The sequence below is a fragment of the Sabethes cyaneus genome, chromosome 1 (genome assembly GCF_943734655.1).
Source record: "Sabethes cyaneus chromosome 1, idSabCyanKW18_F2, whole genome shotgun sequence".
Taxonomy (NCBI): Eukaryota; Metazoa; Arthropoda; class Insecta; order Diptera; family Culicidae; genus Sabethes; species Sabethes cyaneus.
The window spans coordinates 167,899,164-167,920,382 of NC_071353.1; the positions used below are offsets into that span (position 1 = coordinate 167,899,164).

Consider the following 21,219-nt stretch of genomic DNA (forward strand, 5'->3'; position numbering starts at 1 on the left):
AAAAGCAAACCTTTCGGATAATAAACCAAGCCATTTCGACTTCTGACTTTGTGTGTTTAATGTGACCCCAATCGAGCTATCGCTTACTAAAGAACTTAGTCCCTCAAGCAACCCCGAGATCAGTTGATCTACCACGGGCTATTGCTTAAAGTCCAAAGGCTAAAGTATACTTCAATAAACCGTCCGCGCCAACAGTGCTGTTATACAAGTTATCAGCTGGCAAGTTACAGTAATCTTCTTCTTAATCAGCTCCAGGCCGTGGTTTCCTCTGCTGTACGAAGAAGTCGTCTTCATTCCATTCCATTCGGTCCCTGGCCGCAATTCGCCAGCCTCGTAGTATGCGTAGGGTCCGCAGGTCGCCTTCCACTTGATCGATTCATCTTGCTCGCTGCGCGCCCCGCTGTCTCGTTCCAGTCGGATCGTTATTGAGAACTTTTTTAACCGGGCTGTCGTCCGACATCCTCACGACATGCCCAGCCCATCGCAGGCGACCGATTTTTGCGGTGTGAGCGTTGGGTGGTTTCCCATCTGATGCAGCTGATGCAATTCATGGTGCACTCCGCCGTAGATGGTGCGCAACACTTTCCGTTCGGAAACACTAAGGGTGCGTTGGTCCTCCACGAGCATGGTCCCTGCCTCATGGCCGTAGAGGACTTCCGGTCTAATCAGCGCCTTGTAGATTGTTACCTTCGTGCGGTGGCGAATTTTGTTCGATCGCCGCGTCCTTCGGAGTCCAAAGTAGGCACGATTTCCTGCCATAATGCATCTTTGTATTTCTCTGCTGGTGTCGTTGTCTGCGGTAACCAGTGAGCCCAGATACACGAACTCTTCTACCACCTCGATTTCATCACCTTCTAAATGAATCCGGGGAGGGAGGTCAGCATTCACTTCTTCAGAACCTCTTCCTTTCATGTATTTTGTTTTCGATACATTAATGACAAGTCCAATCCGTTTGGCTTCAGCTTTCAGTCCGATGTACGTTTCCGCCATCCTCTCAAAGGTACGTGTAATGATGTCAACGTCGTCAGCAAAACCAAGAAGCTGGACGGACTTCGTGAATATCGTGCCACTCGTGTCTATACCCGCTCTTCTTATCACACCCTCCAAAGCGATGTTAAACAGCAAACATGAAAGCCCACCACCTTGCCGTAACCCACTTAGAGATCCAAAGGGACTCGAGACTGCCCCTGATACTCGAACAACACACATTACTCGATCCATCGTCGCCTTGACCAATCGCGTTAGTTTATTCGGAAATCCGTAGTAGTGCATAATCGGCCATAGCTGATCTCGATCGATCGTGTCATACGCCGATTTGAAGGTGATGTATAAATGATGCGTGGGCACGCATGAATCCCGCTTAATATTGCCCCACGAACTCCTTTGCAAGTGGCGATAGTCGACGGCAAAAGAGTTGTGGGCGGCGTTCAACAGTGTGATTGTGTGGTAATTATAACAATCTAATTTGTCGCCCTTTTTGTAGATCGGACACACGACGATGCCTTCCAAGTTATTAAGGCAAGTTATAGTAATACTTCATGAAACCCTTTCCAAAGACCACACTAATGGACTTGGAAGTTAAAAAAATGGGCAGTTTAGAACGGTTCGATCGTCTTTCGATGACGCACGGGATTGCAACGCAACTTCATCTAGTTAAATTAGGTATCTATTAAATTAGGTAGAGTTCAAGAATTCGCCAGTTATACTTTCACGTAGTCGAGAATTGAGTGGGCAGTCGATTCTATGAGGTACTTGCAGTCTCCAGGATCAGATGGAATTTATCCGGTACTATTACAAAAAAGCAAAGATATCATAGTTTCTTTTCTGTTTCTTTTCTGATGGCTGGGCCTACGAAAGTACAACTGGCAACAAGGAGAGGCCTAGCGTACAAATTTCCTATTTTCTCCGGCAAGCCACAGGGATGGTTGTTGTTTTATGCAGTTTACGAAGCCTCGAGATTGCTCTAAACTTGGTCAGTGGGCAACTGTTTCTTCCACAATCGGTGCCAAGGGTCATCGAATGTTATTTTTTGCATTTTCGAGACCCTTATACCTTCAGAAATGTCATGCCAAAAGGATTTTTTGATATTTGGTCTTGTTGAAAAGTTACGGAGTTACTTTCTTTTGGATGAATGGCCATTGCGTAATTTTTCGAATTTTCAAAAATCGCTACGTAACAATTTGGGAATTGGCCTAAAGCTTCAAAATCATCTTTAAAATCCGCTCTCCGATACTCCGTTGGTTCCCGGCACGTACCGCCAGCAAAGAACTTTTTTCTAGAGAGCATCCATGCAGTAGAGCAACTGTGCGAACTTGGAATCTTCGGGAGTTAGACAACATATGGTGAATTCGGAACTTGGTCGACAAATTACTCGACTCCAGTAAGCATGAGTAGGTTGACTCCTCTGATGAACTTTCTTATGGATATAGAGGCAGATGCATCTGAAGCTAACGTCAGCTTCGGAAATAAGTCAAAGTTGAGACTTAAAGAAAATGATCACTTCGCTTACGCAAAGCTGGAACGATAAAGGAGTTTTATTTAGTGATGATGAATCCGATACGTTGAGCATTGGAGCCAACGAGCGTAAGATCCTGAAACCCTGCAAGGTATGTCAGAGATACAAGCCATCGTCTGAGGAACTGCTTAGAATTCTAAAGGCCTTCGAATTCAAAGGTTTTTGTATTGGCGATTGAATCATATGACGAACAACCGAAACTTCTGACTGGACTCAATAACATTCACTTAATTTAGGATGCCGCTTTTTTGACATGAGCTTCTTTAGGATGACCCTTAAATTAGCCAAGATTCAAAAATTATCTTCAAAACGAAACAAGATAGAGGGATATTCACTTCAGTAATTTTATAGCTTGAAGTATTTTGAGCAATATTTCAAAAAACGAAATCTCTATCTCAAACCGTTTCCATATTAGGACGTTTTTCCTGAATCAAGCTAGGGTGACTTTGCTATTTTGTGATTTTTCTATGTAACTTTTTTATCTTGCATCTCTCGCAAGACTTTTCTTAAGATGATTTTTGGGGCTCAATAAGACGCAACTTTTAATGGAAAAAGAAACTGGCTCTCTGCTTGCTTTACTTCTACACTTATTTCAAATTTTGTGATAAATATAGGCCTTTTTAAAAATTTGGTATTTTGGACAGATGCAAGCAGAATCAAAATCGGTTGATTACGTTTGAAAGAATGTATTTTTCTGTGCATAATATTAAAAAATTGGAGAGGGGATTTTTGTCTATCTCAAATAAATTAACTTTGAATATGCGATGTTTTAACATATTTTAGTATAGAAAAATGAATGTGTTGCTCCATTACTTCGAAAATTCTTGATTGTTCTGTCACAAACTTGGCATACATATTTCTTGACCTAGGTAAATCAGTACAGGGGGTTGGCAAAATGATGGTGGGTCGCTAAAAAGAGGAGAAGGTTCAAATTAGTGAAAGTGGCTGGGATTATCTCGAATTTGGACCGTTAGACATTATACAAGTGGTTGGGAGATAAGAGAAGGGGCTTGTGAAAAGATGAAAGGGACATCATTACGGGGATAGGACAATATGAGGAATTAAGAGTTTTTTTCCCTTCATTATAAGGATCTTCAGAGAGAAATCAGATATAGAAGTAGCTGTGGACAACAGCGGTGTGGACCTGTGCCGTGAAGCTATGGACCGCGGAGAGCTAATCAGGAGGAGGGGTAGAAATGAGGAAAAAAAGCTTTGCTTTTGTATTATGAGAATTTCCAAACTCAAAGCCAGTGCTGTGAAGCCCGCATTCTTGTGGTCCAACTTTCAATCACGCGCGATTTAATTCTAACGAACACACATGTACACACAACAGTTCTTTCGGATTTCTTTTCTGATTTTCCCATGCACTACGACACTACGTTTTTGCCAGTGTGTATTTAGTTATCAGCCAAGGCCGATGCTCACGCTCGTGATTGCAACCCAGGAGTTGATACATATCATCGCTCGCAAAGACCTGCGCTCGACCCCGCGCGTGTAAGCGAGAGTGTAAGATAAAGAAGAAAAGGAGTGATGATGATGAAGACGGTCCCACTTCATACCCCCACAAAAACCCCCTAGTAAAGAAAAAGCTGTATCCATACATCCTAGTGTGCCTCTCGCGCTCACGACCTGTTGCCAACTCATGAGCTTTGGCTTCGTGGGCGGGCTGTGCTGAAAGATGCTACGAGGCTGTACACTCGCGAGTGTGTAGGTAACACAATGTATGCGCATAGTATCAGCAGTTGTTTGTCATAGGCTTGCGTCAGTGGAGTAAACGGATATTGGATATTGAAAGTCGTGGCACACCGACCTGCTGCAATGCGCATGTCTTGGCTTGGTAAAAGGAAATGAACTATAAAGTGTTGCTTCAATGATTTTACTTCACCTAATTTTCCGCTCTTTTCCCTTCATGTCTAATTCCACTCTAGAGTGCTATGAAACACATTTGATTTCATTACTTTCGTCTACCATTCCCGCAATGCGCACTAGTTGTTTGGTATCGAGAGTTAGGAAGCGGGTGCGTCTCTATGGTTTCAAGCTTTTATCGACTACCGCGAATACCCACGTCGTGCTGCGCTCAATTTACCTTGTAGGCCTATCTTCAGATAGTGCATAAATGCCTAGGGGATAGAAGATGAAATTTGTTCCATGTGTCGAACCCGGATAAGTTGATCATCATTGATGGTTCGAAATTTGTCTTCCTATTGGTTCATTTGTGTTTATTTCCGTTGGAAAATTGATGGCAGGTGCGCTGGAAACGCAAAACCATAGCACGACCGTCACTTATACTCATAAAGATGGAACGAACTGATTATGCATAAATAGTAAACTGGAGTATACCACAATAGATCTAATTAATAGTCGCAGTTGTTCAAGGCTCTTATAGGCTCTTACAGAGGAAGATGAAAGAAAAACGGCTCCTGAATAACGGCGTAACATAAACACTGCGCGTAAAAAACGAACACTACCGGTACTTTTACAAACCCCTTTTCCATGAAAGGAAAAGGCATATTGTGCTTCCATATGCCATCGAGGCACTTAGTAAAATGACAGGAAATGGTGATTTTAATAGGCTCTTCTCATCATCTAGCCTAGTGACCAGCGTGGCGGCTCAGCGGATGTTTTGCTTCAGCAATGCCTTACAGTTTAGTATTCTATGAGCAAAAGGTTACTCTCTTAAATTACATTCAAACTTTGTAGTAAATTGGACCCACATTGTATCTGTTCATATAAAACCTAACTTTGTGCCGAAGCTGTTTACCTTATGTCGGTTTGTACTCTATATTTAGTCCAGCGAATGAATCATGCGCCACTCATCCCGAAGAGTACAAACTATCAGTTTGTCAACAGAAATTATACAAATACAAACAGCTTCGACGTAGATAGTCTTAATTTTCCTCAAGTTGATAACAGTCACGGTGTTCTTTGATCATGGCCTCCGACAATGGGTGAAATGTTCGGATTTGCAGTGCACTTTTTTGGTTAACTGTATTTTACAACTTCCAAAGAATGGTCCAAGGAATTTTATTGAAAAATTTTGTTGATTACATGAAGCACGTCAATGATTTGATTGCTTAGTTTCTCTTTGGTCACAATACAACCGTATGACAAAATCAACTTTAAAGAAATGAAACATAGTGTATGCCCATGTAACAGTTTAAGTTTATAACACAATTATAGAGGACAAAAATTGGTCATAAAAACTGCAATAAGAGAGCTGTAAACCTTAAATTATTGCACGAGTCGACTAGAAAACATGTTTTCCTGTAGTAACTATTACACGGAACAATACCTAGAAAAGGAAAAATAGTTCAAATACCTGCCAGATGGCCCGTAAAAACCAGCAAACTGAAGCAGTATTGATGGCTTAAAGAGTTATGTTGACATTTTCGCCAAGAAGGCAATTAAGGTCATTAATTGCAAATAATAAAGTCAAAACAAAAAGATAAATAATTCAAAAAAGGATTGCCATTTAACAACCGAACAATGTTGTCTTGCGACATAGAATCGTGACAGAGGCATTTTATTACACCCTACTTTGTTCGAATTCCATTACTACATGACTTTAACGGTCTGTGGGCCCAGAAGGTTGTTAGTTTTCCTGGCATATGTTTTAAGACACTTTACGATTGCATGACTTGCTGGGCGTAAGTCTAGGAGGTTGTTAGTACCACTAGGACTCGGCAGTTTTTATGAAACGCTAAACTGGAGTCCACTGGGAGATAGATCGCTGCGCCTCTGGTCGTCTTGCTCCTACTGGATTTGAAGCATACACCAGGATTGCAGGACAGTTGTCCGACATTTTAGCAACATGACCTGCTATTCATTGTATCGAATTTAATGGAGACCCGGCTCTATGTTGACGATGGTAACGGCGACGGTACGAGAAAGTGATTGACCACCGCTAGATTGTGATTGAGCAAGACGTAATTCATATCAGGTCACTTTACAGTTGAAACTCATGATAGTCGATGCTTGTGTCGATAATATCTCCAAAAGATCAGACTAAATTGTAATCGCTAAACTGCCGTTATTCGCATAGGAAATTCCATAGAAAATGGGCTGTTATGCAAGTAGTGGCAGTAAGGTCTAATGCTAAGTCGTCAGAGGCTAATTGAGATAACACTGTTTCGGTTGAATCGGTATGTAGGGTATGGGAGGGTATTTTCAGCAGGTTTTTAAATTCAGCCTATTTGGCTTTTCTTTCGCCAATAAATAGACTTTGCCGACATACAATTGTAGTATGTTATGACTATTTTCTCAAGACTGTAAATAATATACTATTCAAAATCACATGTTCTTCCACTAGAACTAGCCCATAGGCCAAAAAATAGATGCCATCGCTTAATGAGCTGAAAATACCCTCCCGTACCCTATATTAATATTCATCACGTTAGTCACGTTGGTTTGGAGTTAGCTAAATCGCGACAATGCGGTTTGTCAACGGCAATTAGTAACCCCAATTATTCCATAGATTCATAGACGGGAATGAGGTTAGTTGAGTAGTTTAGCCTATTGGAACAGAGAATCACGAACCATCGTCACTACTGTTCTGTCGAACATATTCTTGAAAGTAGATTTTACCGTCAGACCAGGATTTTCTTATCAATGCGTCTAGGGCTAAATTCGATCAAAGAGTACACGCCGCCATACAAAGCATTAATCGGATCGTTAGTCTACGGATTACCTGTAGAGACTGTAACTTTGCTTACGAAAGATATATACATGCACTTCCGTATTTGAACGAAAGGCATTGCGGACTATTTTTGGCGGAGTACAAACGGATAGTGGGGAGTGGTGTAGGCGTATTAACGAGTTGCAGGCGCTACTTGGAGAGATTCTAATCGTACACCTGGCGAAAGATGGGAGACAACAGTGGGCTGGTGACGTTGTAAGGATGCCGGGTGACTGTGCAATAAAATCCGTTTTTTATCAAATGTGGAGGAGCGTTTGGTGCGGAAGAATGGTAAACTGGATAATATTACGAGACTTCTAAATGATTTACGTTGGACCGCGACAGACTCCAAAGACAAGAGAAAACAGAAAAAACTGAAATCCGTTTGCTTCAAGAACCCCAACGCCACCAGGAATAGGGGGCCCAACGTGCTAGATGGTTCGATCGGCTCAACGGCTCACTCAACGAATTGGCGACGAGTAGCCCAGGACTGAGTACAGTGGAGTGGAATTATTGATACGACAAGAGTCACCCGGCTCTATAATGGTACCGAAAAAGATGAAAGACGAGCAAACTACGATGAAAAAAAGTCAAAAAAGGCAAAGAAGCGACAAAAATGTCAAGGAAGACGTCGAGTGTCACTTTGCCTGACTGGTCTACTTTTGGGATTATGTAAGTCATATGCAAAACGATTTAATCGAGTAACTCGGCCGGGTCGACTGCTGAAAAGGCTGGTGACGGAACTGTGAGCTAATGACGAGTGAGTTTGTTTTTCTTTCCGCAATCGACACTCGATACTGACTGGGTTGAGTCGAGTTGCTCGACATGACTTACAAAATAGGACCTATAAATAGATGCAGAAAAGGTGAAGAAGAGACGATAAAAAGTATGAAGGTCTGTGCCTAGGGGAGCGAACTAAATGAAGTTAAATGAAGTTTAAATATCCTAAATGTCTGTACTCTGTATATCTTTTTTTTATCAATTTTTATAGAGTTTTTAGTTCCACTAAGAGTTAAACCTTAAGGCACAATAGGAAACCGCCTCTAGTTTTTGATAATAAAGAACAGCAGTTGGCGCTAGTATGCTGTAGCATGCTTGAAACTATCACTGTTTCCCTGTTGAATACAACAGTTGTCGTTGCTTTGTAACGCATTTTGTACATATTGAAAACAGCCCAATTTTGCACGACAATAAATTTTCTCAGCGCGGCAACAGTACTCTCTCATGCATTTCAGTTTCTTTCGCGTTTACCGCTAATCGTAATATAATGTTTGACACCTGAACTAATAAATAGTTGATAAACATTGTTTTTATTATTCGAATTAAAATGTCGCAAACATCTCAGCTTCCGGCTCTCGTACGTCGTCAAAATCACTTTACCGGGCTCACGGAAGAATGGTAGTAAGATGCTATGGAGTGGAATAGGAAAAGTTTGTTTTTTTTTATCAAAATCAGGCAGAATTTATGAAAATTAAGCATAACAGAGTAATTGTATCACAAATAAAATGTGATTAGTGGTTGTTACGGCAGAAAGCCGCATTGTAATCCATCGCAGTTAGCGTCTATTGTCCAGCCGAAGCTAGTCACAAAACGCTATTGTCCGTTCAACTGAACGTGATGCACAATGGCTATTATTCTGACCATGTAATAAATCTATTTACCGCAAGTATATAAAAGGCGAATAATAAATAGCAATAGAGACAGTGCACTAGCAACCACCGCTGTTGGCGGATGGTTGCCGTAAGGTGAATCTAGCGTTTTATTTTAGTGTAAAGACATCCAGTCCCGTTGGTAATCGGCCCCCCTAACGACGATCCGGAACAGTGGTTGTTTTTGAGGTAAGTAAACATAAGTGAAGTGAGAAATTTTGATTTTACAACCACTGGAAAGGCGCCATCTCTTAAAAAGCAACTGTTCGTGTGGTGTCCTATTGCACATTTTCTAATGATTAGCAATGATTTCGCATTTTGACAATTTTTGTATGACGTGTAGCACTGGTTAACTGTAAGTAACTGGTTTGAGACTGGTATGCAGTTGACGAAATTAGCTTGGTTACAACTACGGTTAAACTGAAAGAATAAAAAACTATTCTGGTTTATCATTTGCAATACTGATTCGCATTCGTCAATTTCCACGAAATTGTTGATAAGCACCATTTATTGTTATCGATTGAAGTAGAATTGTCTTACAACTAACATGTGGATAGCTAGTTAAAATATCAATTAGATAATGCCCTCTGCATCTTACTAGTGCCTTTCGACACTCTATTTTACAGCTATTTGCACACTTGACAAAAATACAATTGAAACTTTGGAAAGAATTAAAAGCAATTAACTGACGCAAAGCAGTAAATGAAACGCTCAAAAACTATTCTTAGATAAGACGTCACGTCACATGCGTCACATGTCAGCCTTGTTTCCGTGCAAGACAACAGTTCCGAGCGAATACCTGCAGTATATGGATGCAATTTAACAAAAGGAAAGGATGACCGCTCACTTTTCCATGACGTTTCACTTTCAGGACATCAAATTGGACTAGATTCAATGTTTAAAGATAAAATCGACTGAAGAAAAGGAGAAGCTTTACAGTTTAACAAAATTGTTTACTCTCAGGACATCAAATTGAAGTAGGTTAAATGTTCAATCGATAAAATCGGCTGATGAAAAGAGGTGGTTTTTAACTCTGGCGTATTTCCCAATCAAAGATATCAAATTGGTATAGGTTTGAACGTCGTAAAGAATTTTCGACCTGTTGGGACGGGGGAGCTTTGTTACATTTTTTTTCTGTAAAAGTAAACCACACTAAACAGGGTATGTTTAATTGTTGTCCCTGCCTGTGAAGTAATCACGAAGAAAATGTATGGGAAAATTTGACCTTGAGACTTTTCGTTAATTCTCACTATTTAAATTAAAAAATTTAAAATTAAAAATGAAAGTGTTTATTTGTTAAAAAAAAGTCAACAGATTTCTGGATCATGACTAATAAAAACTAGCTAATGTGATAAAAACCACATAATTGCTACGTCTATTATGAATTGATTGGTATTCAAACCATCAAAATCTAAACCTTGTCGTTAGACGTTGTCCTACAGCAAAACAGCAACAAAAAATGTTAAATAGACTATAAATGATAACAAAAAACGCCATAACGATCATAACAAATACAAATTGCAGAGTAAAGTTGCTTAAAAGGTACATGTTGAAAAGCACGAGAAAACGATGGACAGACGTTAAAAAAACAGCAAAAAACGGCAAGAAGACTACAGCAAAAGGCTTTAGAGCATATAAGAAAAAAAAAGACGAAAAAATAAAGATAAAAGACGAAAAAGGCGACTGATGAAAGATCAAGAACGAAAGTCGAGAATAAGCGTCCTTGAAGAACTTAGGTCAAATCTCAAATGTAGGTATCATGAACAGATTTGATCAAGAAATATTAATTTCCTTCAAATATAATCCAGAACATTACCTCTAAGGAGAATTGAGTCTTCAGTATTTGCATGAATTTCGGGAACAGTTTTTTAATTGAAATGAAAATTCTCTTCATGAAAATGTATTCTTTGTGTGCAGATTGGAAAGAAATATGCAGTTAATATATTTTAAAAACAACTTATTTCATGCCCAAAAACGGCTTCTGAAATTCGAAAAATTTATCTTATATATAAAAATGGATTTCTGTCTGTCTCTCTGTTTGTCTGTCGGTATGTTCCTTATAGAATCGAAAACTACTGAACCGTTATGGTCAACCGAGAATTGGTGTTCCGCAAAATGGTATTCGGCGAAATGGTTTGTAATGACGGCGAATATTTAAATACGATCCGCTTTATTTTATCAGGCTAAGCAATGGGGGGAGTTGTTTTCTACTTTACCGTGAGGAAAATTTGTATATTAAAACACCCATGAACTCCCCAGAAACTTACAAAACTCAAGATTGTGACAAAGGTCATCCGAGATTCACGATTTATGTACAACACAGTTGAATTTGTGGGAATACGAAGTTTGTCGGGTCAGCTAGTAGTTGATACATAGCACCATTCATTGTGACAAGTGTGATTTAAAATATAACTGCCTTTTAACTAACATTCGAACAACGAGTTAACATTATCACAGTTAAAATATAATCAATTTGACACTTTGTTTATCAGTTATTTCACACTCAACAGGAATATAATACAAAGTATGTAAAAAGTTGCATGCAACTAATTGTAAAGCAACAAAATTAAACGCCCAAAGTCGGATTTTCGGATCAGAGAGTCGCTAATTCTTCCTCACTTTGAAAATTGCTGCATCACGTTACATGCATGAATATTCCGTCAACCCCTTTTTCATATAAGAAATCAGTTTTGAATAAATTCTTGCAGTATGTGGATACAATCAAGCGACAGATGGGGTTGGTCACTCACTTTTTTATAACTGTTCACTTGCAGGACATCATATTGGACTAGGTTTATCGCGGTCCTAAGAAACCTTGTTGGGTTAAGGAGACCATCATAATTTATTTAAGCTTAATCCTTTGGGGTTTGAAGCAAATCTCCTAGAATGGATCAAATCTTACTTGACAAACAGACTGCAGATTGTCCGATTCTGTGGACATCTTTCTGATCCAGTTAAGGTAACATCCGGGGTTCCGCAGGGGTCTTATTTGGGTCCTTTGCTTTTCATTTTATTTGTTAATGATGTTACCCTTGTGTTGAATCGTCTCAAAGTATTGATTTATGCCGATGATCTGAAATTATACATGGAAATTGCTATCCAATTAGACCTTCAAGTATTCCAACAAGAGATCGACATTTTCTACAACTGGTGCATCAAGAGTCTTCTTGATCCGAATATTGAAAAATGCAGCATCATTTCATATACAAGAAAACATACACTAAATGACTTTAACTGTACTCTTGGAGAACAACATGTAGGAAGATGTAGTAAAGTAAGAGATTTAGGAGTGATTCTTGACTCAAAATTGACATTCGTAGACCATTTTAACACGATTGTTAACAAGGCTAATAACATACTTAGTTTTATTAAAAGATTTAGCTACCACTTCAAGGACCCTTATACTATAAAAACTTTATACGTTACATATGTAAAATCCATTTTAGAATACTGTAGTGTAGTTTGGTCTCCTTACCTAGAAGTGCATTCCAGTCGTATCGAATCTGTACAAAAACAATTTTTATTATATGCACTCAGAAACCTGGGTTGGAGTTCATTTCCTCTTCCATCGTATGAATCTCGTTGCATGCACATCAACATCGAAACACTTAAAAAAAGAAGAGAGATTGCTATGGTTCTGTTTGTAAATGATATAGTTTCACAACGTATAAATTCCGAAAATATACTAGAAAACCTTAACTTCTATGCACCGGTGCGTTCGTTAAGAACACGTAACATCTTTATGTTAAACCACTATAGAACAGATTATACTAGAAACGGTCCTATTGATAGAATAATGAGCATTTACAATAAATACTATGAAACCATTGACGTAACTATGTCACGAATTATGCTTAAAAAGACGTGCACTAGAATTGCATGATTTAAAGGCCAGCAACAGATTGCCAACTATGTATGAAATTGAATTAAAATAAAACAAGTAAGGCATTAATTAAACTTTAGGATAAGAATGTAGTCTACATAGTTTGACGAAATAAATAAAATGTATGGACTTATATATCACATTTTCTGGGGTACTTTCCTAACACAGACATAAAATTGATCTAGGTTTATAGCGAAATTTTGAAACATTGTTAGAACGAGAGGACTTTATCACTTTTTCTGGCGTAGTTCTCAAGCACAGATATCAAATTAGTATGGGTCTGAGCGTCGCAAAAAATCATCGATCTGTTGGGGCGAGGGGGCTTTGTCAACATTGACGTAGAACTACGTCTTATCGCAGGGAGTCAATAAAAAATTTGGATTCAAGCCAGCGTAACGAAAACATGAAAGATTTTGAATGCTAATAGCTCTTCCAATTTAGAACGGATTTTGATGGTACGCATATCATTCGATTCATAAAAGATGTACCAATTGTATGGCTTTATTGGTAAGATTGCCTTCTAATCACTAGATAGTGAAAATTCTTATTCTTATTCTTATTAATACCATCACAGCCACAATAAAGGAATCCTGGAAATAATTTTAATTATTTCTAATCATAGAAATATTTCAAATTATTTTCTTGTCTGTATTGACATTTGCGAAACATCCGAAATATTTCGCAAATGTTAAATCGGCCAGGCCAACTGTGAAGTATTGACGCAGAGACGATTCAGTGAAATGAATCTTGTGTGAATTAAGTTATTCATACACAGATACATTTCGGAATCTACAGGGGAAGAAGAAACGGGGACGTCTCGTACCAACCGCTTCTGATTAGTAATTAAATTGATTAAGTTTTGATTTTCGTTGGGAGTATTTAGCTAGTAAAGGTTAAATAATACTCCGGACCCTCGGGGATGGGACAAGTACATTTACTTACTTGCCCTTGGTAAAAACCTAGGTTATAGCGCCTTTGGTCGCTCTTAATTGATACACCGGACCCTCGGGGATGAACTTATGGCATTAACCACAAGCAAAGCTGCAATAGGCCAGCTGAGAGGCTCAGGCTTTTTGCATGCTACATAACGCTTCAAATAGGAGACATATGCAGTCATGGGCAATCTTCATGCCTTGACGGTTGCAGCCACGGTAGAGAGAGAGAGAGAGAGAGAGAGAGAGAGAGACTGACTTTTTTCTACACTTTTTTCTACAACTAAAGTAATCGAAATCACAGTTACCAGATGGGGTGTTTAATTGTCGTCCCTGCCTGTGAAAGTTAACGTGCTAGATGACTCAAGCACAGATTTGAAGCTGACTTGCGACTGTTGTAACGCTCAAAGAATTGGCAGCTAGTAGTGGTAGTCCAGGACCACCTACAGTGGAGACAAGTTCTTGATACAAGCAAGTGCCATCTCGTGAGGTACTGCTACAGCGACGAAAACATCTAGAATTTTGGTTCGGAAACCACGCACGTTTTGATAATATATCTTGCCATAGCCAGTTGATACTAGTATTTAGACCAAGGAAATGGCTTCCCGGGTTATGTGCTTCCGGAGTGAGGATCAACATTTTCGGCACCCATATGATCATTATCCCCACAGCATGCAGTATATGTCCGTGTATGAGGAAGTATGCTGATGAACTCTTGATCCTTTTGGGAAGCAAAGGTAGCTGCTGATACTTATCAACAAAGAGTGAGATATCGATGGAGCACGCACGTTTATCAACCAAATGGTTGTAAACAAAATGTGCATGTTTGCGGGAAATGAAATTGTGACTTGGAATGATCAAAAGTTGCATAAGCATGAAAGTTGCATACGGCTAGTAAAATGCTGAAATATGGTATGGAACTTTTTTATTTTCTTCAGGCTTTGTGCGCAATGGTGAGAAGTGCAGAGACCCGTAAAAGCGGCTTTCTTACAATATTCTTACGCTCGCAAAAGTTTTTGCTAGAAGCAGGTCAATTTTTACGATTATTTTCTGCCTCATGATTGGTTAACTGACATGCGATATGCTTGCAATGGGCTATGACGACGGCTACGACTACGACGAGAAAGAAGGCATTCAAAGCATGGTGGCTGTGGCACTTGCCACAGTTGTTGACCCATTTTCGGTCGCCTGTCGGCTCGACAGAAGTGCACACTGTACGCCAGTATATAATACGTACGGTACGGAATCGAAACCTCAACTGAGCACACCACTGACTAGGTAGGTACTATTCGATTCATGGATGGATGGATGGATGGATGCTACACCACTTGGTAGACTAAGCCTCGGCGGTAATTGTGTTACCGCGAACGGTTACTTACACCGCAGGCAGGCAGGCAGGCAGGTCGCTCGCTACATATCTACTACTGTGCCAACATTAGAATTACAAATTGGCTTACTGCTGTGGAAAAATAGGAAACATTACGCCGCGCGCCGGTAAAACAGAGGTCTACATTTAACTTCGAAGAATTATATTACACCGGAAGTACGTTGCTGGACATTAATGAATGAAAGTAACTGTTTGAATACCGGAATCTAGGATTTTGTAACCGTAAAATAATCCTCTTTTTTAAACTGTTGGGGGTAAATGACAGAAAATGGTAAAAAATAGGCCGTTCATCATTCCCAAATTCCAAAAACCGGAAGTCCTCATATACAGTAGGTAATGCGCCATCAATTGTGTCTTATGAACTGGAACAGGGCTTGCTGCTCGCAGGACAACCGGTCGGAAGTACTGCCTGTGGCAGTACCTACATATTTGCGAAAAATGATGCAAAAACGGCGCATGCGCCGCGCTACCACGGAGTGTTCTCAACTGACAACACTCTAATGACGATGATGGCAGGTACGGTTATTTTTGCAATAGAGGAAATTCCCCGTAGGGATTATTTTGCGGCAAAATGCAAAATACTATTTCCATGTTCAGAGAAAAATTTGAACGCAGGTGGTGTGTTCGTGAGCCTCGAAAAACTTCCGTTAAAAACATTCTTCGTTGAGTGACAGTTCGATGCTGCTGCTGTTGCTGCTGCTCTTCTTATGTCAAACTATGGCAGCTTTTTAGTAGCAGTTTCCTGAGAGAACGGCGCTAGGAGAGTAGCGGGAGAGGAGAGAACTAGTTTTTGCAATGTCAAATCTGGCAGTGATTCATACTTTTGTAAATGAAGAGTAATGTTTAGAAGTTGTGTTAGACGTCTTGAAATAGTGAAAATTGGAAGTAATTACTGTTTGCAATAATGTGACATTTGGGCGACTATTGTTTCGAACTCGAAAAACCATGTGGGCGAGTTTAAAAACAATGAGGAAAAGCGGAAGCTACATATTACATTTTCCGGTTGCATACTTTTTAGGCGTAGCTGATGTTTGTGTCAGCAAATCGATGGCTTCCACTGTTATTGTGCTTTGTAAAATTACTGCTGTGGGAAATCGTTACAGAAAATAACTCTACTGTTTGAGAAAAAGTAAGTTTGCCACTGAAAATGATTGATTGAATTGTCTAAAAAAATAAAAAAATGAATTTACATACTTTGAAGTGTCAATCTTGTACGTTAAAGATGGTGCCTTTAACTTTCTCCTCCTAACGTAAAATGATAATCGAACCGGAAAATACATAACTTAGTCGATCTGAACGAACTTTGGAGAAAACATCTTCAAAGTGCTGCTGCTGCTGCTGTCATCTCAATGTTGTTCTTTTTTTTTTCTTTCTTGTATGCTGTTCACATAATTCCAGTGGTAGTGGCTTAAAATGCCGGCAACGTCGTAATTCGGCGCCAGGTTTGACTTCGGAATATGCAAGTCTAAATGTCGTCGCCTCCCCAGTCAGCCCCTACTAGTGAGTGCCGTGTGCCGGTCACGATCGAACAACAGAAACGCGTAGAAACCAACGTAGGATGTTGTCATCGAGGGGGTTGGTTGGCATTATTGGCGTTCGCGTAGAGGCAGACCAAATTTGGCTCTGCCTTGCTTTCTGCCGATGTGCTGTTTGGAATCAGAAAAAAAAAAATATGTGGATAAAGTTTTGCGGTTGGTCTTGCTCCGCTCGGAAATGGAGAAGGAGGTCGTACTCGATTCTCGTCGGTCCGATGTGTAGGATAACACGAATCAATGAATGGCTGCCGATGTCGACGACGAGGTGGATTAGGGTGTCGTTCAACGCTTGGAGAGCTTAGTGTTAAACGAAATGATTAGCTTGTTTATTTTTCTGGAGGTTTTGGCACTGAAAATGTTAATTGTTTGGCCCGTTTTGAAGTTTTTAATGTCAGGATGAGCGAGAAAACTCAGAATCGATTTTATAATCACTCTTCCCTTATTTGGCCTGTCGTGGCATTGAGGCTACTTAATTCGAAGAAGAATCCGATATGGCGAGGTGACAGCATAGTGAGGTTTTTATTGACTCATCTCGCCTCGATTTGCATCAAAATTAATTCCAGTACTAATTTTGAACGAAGTTGTGTGTATAATTCTCCAGGTCTTCTAGTAGAGAAGGAGGGGAGTGACTAAATAACCTATACTTTCATCGATATTGATAAATTAAAGAACTCAATTACCTACGCTCTTTTAAGAGAAACTCAATCCTTACTAACCAAAGGCAGATAATCCGTATCTTTAGAATCCTAAGAATAATTTCATAGTGCAGGTGATTTCCTTACCGAGTTATAGGTATCCCGGCGATTCAACACTTAGATTCTCATGTAAGAATTCCTTCACACGATTCCAATGCGAGAAGTCCCAGAGACTCTGCGCGAATCTTTTTGTTTCATCCGGGAATTGTTAAAACACTTAATCGGATTGTGTTCTTTAAATTCCATCTATTATTCCATTTTACATAATAAGTTACGATATCTTCTTTCGTACATCAGCTTCATGAAAATCAAGGAATTACTACTAAATACTAAATAACGTAAAATTAATATTATGTTTGAAAATAAAACGTTTTTATCTCAACAAGTCCAAATTTCGATATAGACCAAAAATCTATTGGGTTGTGCAATGGCAGGTCAGGTAGGGTTCGCAGCCACGCTCTCTTGGTTGGTACCCGAGTGTTTTACTAACTAAACTACCGCCACCCCTTAATATTCCTGCTGTTCCGGAGTTATGGCCGAAAAACTCGGTTGTCTTGAACCAAACAGTACTACGAAAATGTAAGTAAATTTTCTTAGCATATTCATGGATAGAAAAAAAACCTGGAGAAAAAAAACGGCTGTCCAAAACTGGAGAAATGCGCTAGAAAATGTGGAAAAAGTGCTAGAGAGAAAAAGAAGAAAAATCAGCTTGAAAAAAAGAAAAATCGGTACAGTACGGGTGGGAAAACGAGACGCAAATAGAGAAAAAAAGTGGAAAAGAAGAAAACAGGAGCAAAAAAACGGGTAAACGGGGCAAAATAATAGGGACTGGATCGAAAAAGAAGGGAAGCAGAAGAGAAGACAAAGAAAAATGATGTAGAAAATGAGAAAAGTGGGATAGAAAACGAGGGCAAACTGGACAGAAATGGAGAAAAAATCGGGGAAAAAGGGAGGAAAAGCCAAGAAGAAAATACAAAAAAAAAGTAAAAATTGATAAAAAATTGAGTAAAATTGAGAACAATGAACAGGAAAAGATAAAATTTTAGAAAAAATAGAAATGGAAGACAAAAAGATAAAACGAAATGCAAAAACGGGACGTGGTAGAAAAGGCAGGAAAGCAGGACATAATAAGAGAAATAACGGAATAGACAAAATCGAACAGATGAAAAAGGAGTTAACAGGACAGAAAACAAAAAACGAAATTGTCATAGAGGAAAAACGGGCCTGAAAAGAGAAAAACATGAGGAAAATAAGTAATGATAAGACCGGAAAATGGGACAGTAAAAGATGAGAAACAGTAAACAGCGGACAGAATAAAGAAAAAACGAGAGAAAGGAGGAAAAATGAAACAAATCTAGGGAAGACGAACAGAAAAAGGAAAAAAATTACAAAAGGTATGAACACGGAAAGAAAAAAAGGAAAAAGAAGAATAGCGAGAGAAAAAAATAAAAGAATGAACGAGGAAAACGAGGAAAGAGATCAAATGAAATATAAAAGGAGAAAGATGGAACCAAATGGGAAAGGAAAAGAGAGAAAAACCAGGAAAAACGGACCAAAGTCAGCTTGACAGAAAAAGATGGATAATGGGAGCAGAGCTTCGACCGATCCTTTTCTACCGCAGTCACACCAAAGTACATTCAAGTTCACATCGTCCGTTTAGTGGTGGAATACGAACGCTCTGCATAACACAACTGGCAGCTTGTTCAGTCAAACGCCGATTGAACGCAGTAGAACGAATGCGTTCTATACCTTTTTGACATTTTCGTTTCGGTCAAGTTGCCTTTGCCGTTTGGAGCAGCGAATGACTGCAAAACAGTCAAATGACTGGCAGTCACCACGCTAACGAAAAGCAACCGCGCTATCGTATATTCAATACTACAAAAAAAAAAACAACCACTGCATCTGCATGGAAGAAGTCGGTCGAACTTCGTCCAATACAAACGAACATTTTGCTTGCGTTGGACTGACGTCCGGCTAACAAACTGTTACTGTGAGCAGCCGATTTGGAAACAAAAAGAGAAACGAAAAAATACATCATCTTATGCTTCCAGTCAGTTTGCAGTTTAGATTCTTTATATGAACGCGCAAGCCGGAGTACGACTGTTTACTTTTGTAGTGAGGCTGCATGAATTGTAAGACGGCAGCAGCGCAAGCAGCAGATTGACGGGATTCAAAAAACAAATGAACAAAAGTCAAATGATCGTTCAAAAAGCGGAGGTTGAATGCGGAAAGTGTACGCATTAACGGCCTGGATGGGAGATAAAAAAGGAAGGTCGGATTGCAAACGAAAAAAAGTCAAAAACGAAATAAACGAAACAGAAGACAGAAAATCAGGACTGCGCGTGTAGGTGCTCCACCGCCACACACGACGGACACACGATAAATTCTGGTTGATCCTACCAGTAATATAGAATGTGCGAAAAACGGGACGGAAAAGGCAGAGAAAAAGGAAACAGCGAGCGAGCAAGGAAAAGAATCAACGAAAAAGAAAAAGAGGGAAAACGAAACAGAAAACAAGAGAAACTAAAAGGGGAAAGAAGAATAGCGAGGAAGAAAAAAGAAAATCGATATAAGAAACGAAGAAGAAGAATAAAACGAGGAGGATGGGATAGAAAAGGACGAAAACTGGAACCTAACAAAAGAAAATGGGAAGAGAAATGAAGGAAAACGAGACAAGAGAAAAGCAGGAAACAAAACTATTACAAAAAATGAGTGAAAACTAAAAATAAGAAAAAAATATGACACGAAACGAAGTATAACAACAATGATAAAAAAAGAAATAAACAGCAAAATAGGAGCAAAAACCAAGAAAATGGTACAGATGGGGAAAAAACCAACCCAACAGTGGAAACGGTAAAGAAAAATAAGTAAAAAGGACTGAAAAAAGTAAATCTTAAGACAGAAAGACGAAAAACGGTTATCTATAGGAAAACCGGAAAGCAAAGGGAAAAAGAGAACCAAAAACAGAATAAACGTGTCAGAAAAAAAGAAAAAAAAACGCGAATCTATAAAAGGTAAAACGCGATAGACGAAGACGAAAAACGTTAAAAAAGAATAGTTAGAAATAGACAAAACCTGAAAGCAAAAAAAAGAAAAAGGAAAGAGAAACGGTATACGAGAGAAGTAGGAAACAAGATAATTACAAATAAATGAGTGTAAAACGGAAAATGAGAAAAATGTGACAGGAAACGTAGAAAAACAACAGGACAGTGACACGGGACAGGAAAAATTAAAAACGGAAGGAAAAAGAAGAAAAGATGGAGCAAAAACCAAGAAAACGGAACAAACGCCTGGAAACAGGAACAAAATACCAAGAGAACTCAAAAGGGAAAAGAAGAATGGCCGCAAAGAAATAAGAAATTCGGTAGAGGAAACGAAAAAAGTGAGAAAAAGGAGTCAAGCGGGATATAAAAGAAGAAAGAAGGGTCAAAATGGGAAAATTAAACAGTCCTTTCTGATTCGCCATTGTATGGAAGTGTTTTTGTGGAAAAAAAGATAAATAACAGATAAAACGGACTAAACAAAAAGGTAAAACTTGAGAAAAATGGGATAAAACATGGGAATCCGGAAAGCAAAGGAAGCCAAAAACAAAATAAACGTGACAGAACAGAAAAAACGGGACACCCATAATACGAAAAACGAAACAGACGAGGACGAAAATCGAGAAGGTGAAAAAGTTAGAAAAGGACGAAAACTGGAAACGAAAAACGGATGGAGAGGAAGAAAATTACAAACATAAACAAGAGGAAAAACTGGACTGAAAATAGGAAAAAATGGGCCAGGAAGCGAAGAATAATAATATGACAGAAACACTGCACAGGGAAAAATAAGACCAAAGCAAAAAGAAGAAAAACCGAAGGAAGTAGCAGAAAAGACAAAGCAAAACCTTAGAAAACAGTATCGAAAAGAAAAAAACGGAGCAAAAAATGAAAAAAAGCGGGACTGGAT

At 39.2% G+C, this 21,219-nt stretch overlaps 1 protein-coding gene across 2 annotated transcripts in view; it reads left to right on the forward strand.

The window, feature by feature from the left end:
* LOC128732848 (uncharacterized protein DDB_G0283357) overlaps nt 1-21,219 on the forward strand; it is a 126,222-nt gene that overhangs the window by 5,773 nt on the left and 99,230 nt on the right. The window contains exon 1 of one of the 2 annotated variants that reach the window (XM_053826262.1): nt 8,954-9,028. The exons of the other annotated variant lie outside the window; for it this stretch is intronic. The gene's annotated coding sequence lies outside the window, so the exon portion shown is untranslated. Of the gene's footprint in view, nt 1-8,953; nt 9,029-21,219 lie in introns of those variants that run through there. 2 annotated transcript variants of the gene reach the window in all.